A 10,495-nucleotide genomic window follows, 5' to 3' on the forward strand; every position below is an offset into this window, starting at 1 on the left:
AAAACAAAACAAAACAAAACAAAAGAATTACCATACGACCCGGAAATCCCACTTCTGGGTATAAATCAGAAAGAATAAAAGAGAATCACAGACATCAAAGAGATGTCTGCACAACCATGTTCATCACAGTGTTATTCACAATAGCCAAGACATCAAAACAAACCAAACGTCCATTGACGGATGAATGAGTAAAGGAAATGGTGTAGACATACAACGGACTATTTTGCCCCAAATTTATTGAGATACAATTGACATATAACATTGTATAAGTTTGAGGTGTACAGCATGTTGATTTGATCCACTCATATATTGCAAAATGATGACCACCATAGCGTTAGCCAACACCTCCATCGTGTCGCATAATTACTATTCCTTTTTTGTGGTTAGAACACTTCAGATCTATGCTTTTAACGACTTTCAAGTCAACAACACAGTTTTATTAACTATAGTCACCATGCTGTGCATTACATCCCCAGAACTTATTCATCTTATAACTGGAAGTTTGTACCCTTTGACCAGCATCTCCCCATTTCTCCCACCCCCAGCTCCCAGTAACCAAGACTCTACTCTGTTCCTATGTGTTCAGCTTTTTGAGTTTCCACATAAAAGTGATATCATTTTAGTATTTGTGTTTCTCCATCTGACTTATTTCACTTACCATAATGCCCTCGAGGTTCATCTCTTTTCTCCGCATCCTGAGTAGAGTGGGTTTGGGTGGGGTGAAACCAAATTGAGACCCTTGTGCACTGCCCCGAAAGGTGGGGGGGGGGGGGAGAAGCTGGTCCCTCAGCCCACTCTCCCTTTCCCGGTGAAGGGAACTCTTTCTAGCTGGGAAGTTCCCTCTTGGTGCTGAGCAATGGCAGCTGGGGGTGAGGGGTGTGGGATGACGCAAGTACAGTGAAGCTGTTCTTCCTTCTCTTCCTCTGTGATTGTCTCGGGTTTTTGTACCACTGTGTTGCTGAAGGTCCTAAGTGGACTCCCCAGAGCTGTTTTCACTCATGGATAGCCGTCTAATTGTTGATCTCTGTCGGGGCACAGAGGCTGGTATCTCCCCTACATCGCCAAATTGGTGATATCACCTCTCTGTCTACAATGGAGTATCATGTAGCCGCAAAATGAAGGAAATTGTATCACATGCTACAACATGAATGAACCTCGAAGACCTTAGGCAAAATTGAACGAGCTCTTCACAAAAGGACAAACACTGTATGATTCCACTCATTTGAAGGATTTAAAGTAGTCAAAATCCTAGAAACAGAATGTAGAAAAGTGGTTATCAGGGGCTGGGGGGAAGGGCAGAGGGAATTAACATTTAGTGGGTATAGGGTTTCAGAGTGGCAGATGAAAAAGCTCTAGCGATTAGTTGCACAACAAAGTGAATGTACTTAAATGCGACCGACCTGTACACTTGAAGATGGTCACGTGGCAAATTTAACATTACAGTTTTTTGGGTTTTGGGTTTTTGTTTTGTTTTGTTTGCTACATTAAAAAAATATGATGAGCTGAGGCAGATTGAGAGGAGACCTAGGAGGACCTGTCAGGAAGAGCAAATGAGTTGAGCATGTTCTGGATCCAGGGCCACATGACAAACAGGGACCAGTGGGAGACTGCGGGCTGGGGGAGCCTAAGGCCGCAGAGTCTGAGGGCAGCACCAGAGGAGTGGGAGAAACCTGGGCTTCAAGACAGACCGGGCCGTGAGTCTTTGCTCCAGGTAGGCCCTGATGTGCTCGTGCCCTGGGCTACTTCCCTAGCCTCTTAGTCTTTCCACATCCTCTTCTCTCAACTGAGAGTTGTGACAGCATCGACCTCCTGGGCTCATTGCGAGGATTTAAAAAAAGCTCATTCAGCATACAACAGAGTCACAAAAACCAAAAAGAAACCAAGCTAATACAAAAGAAAATTATCAAACCAGAAAAATACCATACGGTATCACTTATATGTGGAATCTAAAAACATAAAAAACAAAAGATAAACGAACCTATTTACAAAACAGAAACAGACTCACGGACATAGAAAACAAACTTATGGTTACCGGGGGAGAGGGGCTGGGAAGGGATAAATTGGGAGTTTGAGATGTGCAGATACTAACTACTATATATAAAATAGATAAACAACAAGTTTCTTCTATATAGCATAGGGAACTATATTCGATACGATACCTTGTAGTAGCTTACGGTGAAAAAGAACATGAAAACGAATATACGTATATTCATGTATGACTGAGGCATTGTGCTGTACACCAGAAACTGACACAACATTGTAAACTGACTATACTTCAATAAAAATATATATTGAAAATAAAATAAAATAAAAATAGCTCACTCAACGTTTATTAGAAACTTTCAAAGTGTCAGGCGCTTATCTCGGTGTGAAATCACAGTGAACCAAATGCTTTCTCATGGATCTTACCTTCTAGTTGGGAGACAAAGACACCAGCCAACCAGAGCTCCTATCAGGTAATGTAAGTGCACTGAAAAGAGGTTGACGTGAAGAGGAGGAAAGTGAGTGGATGGTACCGTGACTTTGGTAGTCACAGGAGAGCTACATTTTAATTATATCTATGTGGGGGTTCCAGCTCATGTATGTGGGTTGCAGCCTGGTTGTGATCCTTTCTCCCAGAATGTCTGAGCTGCTTCAGCATCAGATGAGGAGACAAGTCTTACAGAGATGGCTGAATGAGCTCCTACCATTGCACAAAGCCGGTTCTCTGTGACACATCCGTGCAACACGCACACGTGCGTGCATCCGTGTGTGTGTGCGCGTGCGCGCGCGTGTGTGTACAGAGACACACCTAGCTCCTACTGGTTCTCCTTCTCTAGCTGGAGCCTGACTGATAGATTTTGGTACTGGAAGAGGTTCTAGAGAATAAATATTAAAGATGAGTTCTCTGAGATTGTTCTGTGTTTTGGAATTCCTTTTTTAATCAGATTAGATTTAAAGCCATTAGTGACTTTTATCCCAATTTTTAAAGGGAAATGGTAGTCCATTGTGAGAAGTAGCAAAGGCGTTTCTCAAATTCCCACGTTTGGATACTGATGATTAATCAAGTCCCTATAAAAGGCAAGGGTATGAGTGAGCACAAGTGATGCTACCTGTGACCATTTTAGTCAAAATAAGGAATGTAATGGAGATGATTGGCTGCTTCTAAATCTGCTGGAGAACTGAGGGAAGAAAATCATGTGCTCGGGTCCACAAGGTCCCTTTTCAAGATCTACGTAAAGGACCTGAGAGCTTCTACGAACTGGTTACTATTATCTCCTGTAGCCCCAGGGCCAAGATGTGGGAAAGCCAAATCCGAAGTCGAATGCTGTGATCGGCTGAACGACAACGCAAGTGGAATCCTCAAATTCTCAAGATCTCTTCTGCTTATGTTAGGGCACTCATTAGGAGATGACGAGATCCTGAAAAGTGAAGTGGGACACAGATGCGGACTGATGAAGCTGGGTACTTTGAACCCCTAAATTCTGTGAGGTGATTTGCCAGTAGAAGCAAAACTTCCTTCTGAGGGGGTTATTTATTCTTTGCCTGAGCAATCAGTGATAGTCTGGCCTCAAGGAGCAGCCTTGCGGGGCGCTGCTGATCTTCCTCAGAAGCTGCATCCACCACCTCTCTTTTCTTCAAAATCCCATAACAAGCCTCAAATGCCCACAGGCCACAAAGTATGAAGTAAAGTATGACCTTGGCAGAGGCACAAAATTGACCAAAGGAAGTACAAAATTTTTTAAATGCGTATGGACCAAATTCTGAGGAATTCATGTGGAAATGGTTCTTTACAGTGAGGTGCGGAGGTAAAAGGAAAATATAATTGAATCAGACCAAATTTTTGACTGGGGCTCATTAAGCTGAGACTCTGGATTAAAGGAGTTAGACAAGCCTCTCAGAGTTTGCCAGGTTGGTGCCTTAGTCCGTTCAAGATGCTCTAACAAAATACTATAGGCTGGTGAGTTAAACAACAAACATTAATTCATCACAGTTCTGAATTCTGGGAAGTCCAAGATCAAGGCAGCAGGAGCTTTCGTGTCTGGTGAGAGCCCAGCTTCTGGTACATAGAAGGCCTACTTCTTACTATGTTCTCATGTGTTGGAAGGGGGCAGGGCACTCTCCAGGGTCTCATTTATAAGGCCACTAATTCCATTCAAGAGGGCCCCACCCTCGTGACCCAATCACTTCCCAAAGGTGCCACCTCCTAATAATATCATATTGGGCATTAAGGTTTTGACATTTATCTGGGGAGTGCATGAACACTCATTCCACTGCAGTTAGTAGGCTGAAAAAGTCCCAAAGGACTTAAGGAGGAATGCAGTACTGCAGAGGAAGACGTCCAACGGCTTAAGGAATTTGGAACATTAGGGTGAACTGATCACATAATATGTGTTCACTCACCTGGGGAGGTCCAGAGAACATGACTTTCACCAAGACTGTGGTACGCTGCTTTCCAAGGGGAGCCCAGGCATCTGTGGGGAGCTCTGTGGTGGTTGATCAGAAATGACTGTGGCTTGCCCCTGAGGAAGGGCCATGCTACACTAACAAATATCATTGTCCCAGCCCTCTCCAAACAGACCTGTGACCAATTACATGGGTGATGTGTAATGGTAGAACTTTAAGTCATCAGAATTCTAAGAGATTATCTGATACTGCTTCTGACCTGACACCGATGTTTGGACTTACGGAAGTCATGGGATCAATGTGGTTTTACCTCATGTCCATCTCAGTGCTTGGCCCCTGAATCCACCCTCTGCTTATTTCCTTCGATTCAGAATGCATAACTGTATAGACATATTCAGAAAAATGACAAAACTCCTGCAGTGGTTCTCTGACTTGTAAAATGAGGGCTGTCATGAAATAGGCCTTAGGAAAGGCCAAGGAGAAGCCACTAGAATCACCTACCTAGAAATATAGTAAACCAAAAACAACATTTCATTCAGGAGGAGCGGGAGAGATTGTGGCGCCATCAAGAATCTGCAAGATGCAGGGTGGTGATTTTATGACATCTCTTTCAACTTACCTATTTGTCCAAACAGAATCAGACAGATCTGGGAGAGTCACAGTTGATTATAATAATCCTAACCACAAGATTATTTGAATTTCAGCTGCTGTTCTACGTGTGGTTTTGCTGTTTTACCAATCAAAGCATCCCCATTCCACCTGGTGTGCAGTATTGATTGGGCAAGTGCTTTTTCCCTACCAGTTAGTATCAGCTGGGAAGGTCAGCAATAAATCATCACATCTTACTTCAGGTGCTGATCATAACATAGAACTCACGGTCATGCGATGCCCACTGACAAGTGACATGGAAACCTGCTTGCTTGAGGGACCCAGAACAAGAGAAAATTCTCTGATTCGGTACCGATGGCCTTGTTGCGGGGGGGGGGAGGGGTTCCTGTGTCTAGTTTTGACTGGAAAAAAAGAACATCGTGCTTAGTTTTCAGTTATTACTTCACAATATGCAGGCACCACCTGTGTATTAGAGTTCTAATTGCTGCACACCAATTTACATAAATTTAGCAGCTTCAAACAGTACAAATGTATTATCAAACAGTTCTGGAGGTCAGAAGTCCAGGCAGGTTTGATTGGTTTCTCTCCAGAAGGTCTCACAAAGTTGAAGTCAAGGTGTTGCTTATGCTGGGTCACTGACTGGAGACTCAGAGACAGAAACTGTTTCCAAGCTCTTTCAGGTTATTGGCAGGTCTAGGTTCTTAAGGCTATAGGACTGAGGTCCCATTTGCTTGCTGTCTCAGCTGAGCCCAGTCTGAGCTCCCAGGACCACCCTTATGCCTCCTTAGGTGCACCCCTCCACTTCCCAAGCAGTAATGCTACATCACGGTCATGGAGGCAGGGATGCAGATAATGCAGGGGCCATAAACATGAACTTCCACTCACCAAGACTGATCTTGCTACACAAACAGCTGACTGTTCAATGTGCTAGCAGCCCAGACCAACACCGAGCACCTGATATGGCACCGTAACCCCGAGTGGTCAGTTGGCAGCTTGACTATTTTGGTCTGCTTCAAAAATAATCAGGGAGAGGGCAGCTCTTGGTTTGCACTGGAATAGACACTTATTCTGGATATGGCTTTTCCTTCTCACCCACAGTACACTTTAAAAAACCAATATTTATGGACTTAGAAAGTGCCTCACCAACATCATGATCCACACAGCATTGCTTATAAGCAGGGAACTTATTTCTCAGAGCTCATGCTCATGGATTTCACTGGTCTTATCATGTCCTCATTTTACAAGTCACCCTGAAGTGGCTGGTTCAACTGAACTGTGAAATCTTCTGAAACCTCAGTTACAGTCCTACCCTGGTGGCAGTGCCTTGTGGGGTGGGGGCAACATAACCTAGGAAGTAGCAATGTTCTTTCTTAGGGTCCGATATGTGAAACTATTTCTACAGTAGCCACAGCGCTTGTCTTCAGCAATGAAATGGTGACAACGTGAAGACCTCCCCTCAATATTACTCCTAGGTACTGAGTAGCAAAATCGTCCCCCACAAAATTCCCCATCCCCACAATTTTAGGATAGGCTAGACTACCAGTCCTCATTGCCAGTGGAGAAATGTTTTCAACATGGGACCAAACAATGACTCCACTGAAATGCAAGTTGAAACTGCCAGCTGACTACCCTGGATGCTCATCCCTCTCAGTCAAAATGGGGTTCCTCTATGGTATGGAGTGATGGAACCTACCTTCAAAGGAAACTGGGTTGCAACTACACAGGGCCCAAGGAGGAATATGTGTGGAACACCTAGGGCTCTTCTTAGTACTCTCATGTCTTGTGATTAGAGTTAACAAGAAACAACAACTCAATTCAGAGAGGACAGCTGATGGTCCAGGCCCTTCGGTAAATTAAGGTTGGAGTCATGCCTCAGGTCAAGCACCAAAACCAGCCAAGCTGCTGCCTCGGGGGAGGACTAAGAAATAGACAGCAAAAGGATGCAGAAATAAATACCAGCTAGACATGGTGACATGCTGAAGAAACCAGAACTGTAATAGTATTTACCTGATGACTTAATAACATCTCCCACCTCAGCTGGAAAGACAAACAACAAATTAAATGCTTAGGGCAAATGCCCAGTTTTACTAACAGAAATGTATAACGTTAAAGTTCTAATGCTTTTACTTAGCCTCTGGAGACAATTTTGTTAAGTAGCACATGCTAACAGGCTTTAGCAACACTCCATTCCATTCTAGAAGACAGCAATCTGGTCATTATTTCTTATTGATCATGGTGATAACAGGATTATATCTTTGGGGTGCAATCACCTTTGTTGAGAAAACGCTCAGAATCTTTTTGTTCTAGTAGCTTTTCAAGGTGCTTAATTAAGTCTGCTCTTTTAAATCTGAAAATAAAGAGACAAGTCATTAACCGAAAGACATGCAAAGAAACCATCATGCAGGAGCGCTGCAGGGAATAGAAAGAGGAGCTTCATTTTAGAAAAGAATTAAAAAATGGGTGCTGATGGCAAGAGGCAATCCAGTAAATACAAAGAGAGTCAACCGAGGTTGAAGGCCCAATCAAACTCTGGCGTGAAGAGAAGTCCCCTTGAGCTTCAAGGAATGAGACAGGCAGCTAATATCAGCCTAAGTAACTGTGAAGATGGCACTAACTCTCATGAAGGACCACAGTCTGAGAAACATAAGGCAGGGCCTGTACCCACCCCTCTACCCCAGCACTGCACTGGGCCCAACTCCTTAAAAACATCGGAGCGTTCCTTTTACACCCACCTTGCTGCTTCCTTGATGGCAAATTCAACATATTGTGTCCTCACTTCTAGAGATCCTTGGGCTCCATCAAGCAATGTGAAGACTCTTTCATATTCTGAAGATATTTTTAAACATAAACCTTTAGCATTTCTCAAATATGAAGAGGAACTAGAACTCAGTCTTGGTGGATCCACTAACTCAGTTATCATTCTTCAAAGGCTAGAATGTTACACAGTATACGCCCAATCAAGTCACCTTAGAACATCTACTAATGAAACTCTTGTAGACAATAACCAGATTAAGAGAGGAAAAGGAGGGGAAAGAGAGAAAAAGGAAAAGAAAAAAAAAGAAGGAAAAAGCGTCATAGTGTCACATTTTAGTCAAACTAAAGAGGAACCATCCTCAGTTATGTGAAAGCTTGCTTCTGGCAACGAATGAGCCTTAAGAGGTAGGTTGAATCTATTCTAAATCATAGAATGAGAGAGTCTTCCAATGGTTTAATTGATGGAAATTGTTATTCTGCTTACTTCGTCCAAACTGTCGAATTTCCTTCATTAACTGATGTTTTATATCAGCATTCATTTCCACTGGACGTAATGGCAGTTTTTTTGGCATCATTCCCAGCACAGACGTTGCCATGACTTTTGGGTCATCTGCAGAGAGATAGCTCGTAATGATTACTCCTACAAGGGCATTACTGCCAGCTTTTGAATCACTCCATCCTTGCCAAGGCTGCTTAAGTCACTGGACAGAGAATCCAATTGGTCAGGTGGAATACCATCTCCTGCCATATTCATAAGCTCTGGTGGAGCAGATTTTCATAAGAAGGACTCACATGGGGTGTGACCAATTTCCTTCCTCTCCTCATGGATATTGTGAATGACAGGGCCTTCTGGGAACCTACTCTAGAGATTGAGCTGCAATTAGGTATCTTACATCAAGCCTACATGGACATCCTCAGTTTCTAAAGCCGTTTATTTCATAGTAGGAGGATATGCCAGAGAGAACCCTCAGAATTGAAAATTTCTCAGGGGGAGTCAGAGAATAGGTGGAAAATGGGCAAACGAAATACTTAACAATTTGAATTCGTATTGAGAAAGAAGTAAGCGGGCATGGGACAGAGAGGAGGGGAGGGAGCCCCAGAGGACCACGTGGTCGGGGAGGGCCTTCTGATTCTCAGGGGGTGTCCTGTGGGCAGAGCCTGGAGGAGGAGAGAGAGCCAGCCTGTGCACACGCAGAGCAAGAGCTCCGGGCCGCGGCAAGGGCAAGCGCGGGGCCCCGGGGAGGGGACTGGCCAGCGACCAGAGAGTAAAGGACAGAGGCAGAGAGAGCAGGGAGGAGACGACAGGACACGTGTTAGGAGAGGACGGCGGGGCCAGGTCTCGCAGAGCTTGGAGACCAGCGTCGGGAGTTCAGATTGTGCTCTGAGTGCCCAGGAAAGGTGATGATGTGTTTTCCAGATGAACGTGGCATGATCTGATTTCTGTGTCAGCATGATCACTCCAGCTGCAGGGTTAGACAGTGAGGGTCAGACCCCTGGCCAGAATGGGAATCAGACAGATCAGATAAGAAGCTATTATCGTATCTGGGTGAAAGATCATGTCAGAGTGGACTGGAGGGATAGAGAAAAATGGTGAGATTCAGGAATTTTTACAGTAGTACTTACAGGGGAAATGGCAAGGAAAAGCAGAAAAAAAGAATGAAAGGGGGGTTACCGATATGAGAAGAAAGCCAGCAGATCGCGGAGTATGGGAATCCAAGAAAGTTTCCATGAAGGAGGGAGTGAACAACTGTGTCAAACATGGCTGAGACATCAATGGCAACCTCAACCAAAACTGGTGTCCTTGATGAGAACAACTCCCGCAAAGTGGAGGAGGCAGAATCCAGACCCTGCTGGGTAAGGTCATGAAGAGGAGGTGAGAATAGTCATTCTTACTATCTTCCACGGACATGGATAGGGCCCCGGAATGGGATTCTCCCTCTTCGTCCTGTTTCATTGGCAGCAGGCCCATGCTCGGCTTTTCCTCAGATAAAGAGGGACTCTCGGGTTCTCCACAAAGTTCCATTTGGTTTTCAGGCCCTACAGCAAACTCCTCTGCTTCGTCACTCATCACTTCCTGAGAAACATCAATGAACACGTTCCATTCACAGCAAAACTCCATCAATCACAAAATTGCAAATATTTTCTGTATGTCTATACAACCAAGAATTTGAATCGCTAATTTGAGTTTTAACCACGGTCCAAAATTTACCATACTTCAACAAATACTCTCTTCAGGAAAAGCAACTTAATTTTAATCCGTCTATTTTATTATTTTTAAAAAAGAAGCTAACACGCAAGATGTCGTCCAAAGCCAAACATGGTGTAACCATGAGTAACCAGGATTCTTGGGGAACGGGCAACACTCAGCAACAAAAAAGTGGATTACTTCTTTGAAGGAGGAGAAACCAATTTGTGTCAACTCTTTTTTTTGTTTTTAAATATCTTGGGTTTTTTTTAATTGATTTTTCTGGTTTTTTTTTTTTTTTTTGTATTTTCGGGGGGGTGGTGGAAGTTATTAGGTTTATTTATTTAATTTTTTTTTCTGTAATAGAGGTATTGGGGATTGAGCCCAGGGCCTCATGCATGCTAAGCATGGGCTCTACCACTTGAGCTATACCCTTCCCCCCACCCCCAACATTTGTGTCAACTCTTGTTAGGAGAAATAATTCCTTTCCTTGGTCCTCATTTTAAAAGGCCAACATAAACCTGAGAATCTCACAGGGACAGCTGAAGAAAGGACAACTAT

This window comes from Camelus dromedarius, chromosome X (genome assembly GCF_036321535.1).
Source record: "Camelus dromedarius isolate mCamDro1 chromosome X, mCamDro1.pat, whole genome shotgun sequence".
Lineage (NCBI taxonomy): Eukaryota > Metazoa > Chordata > Mammalia > Artiodactyla > Camelidae > Camelus > Camelus dromedarius.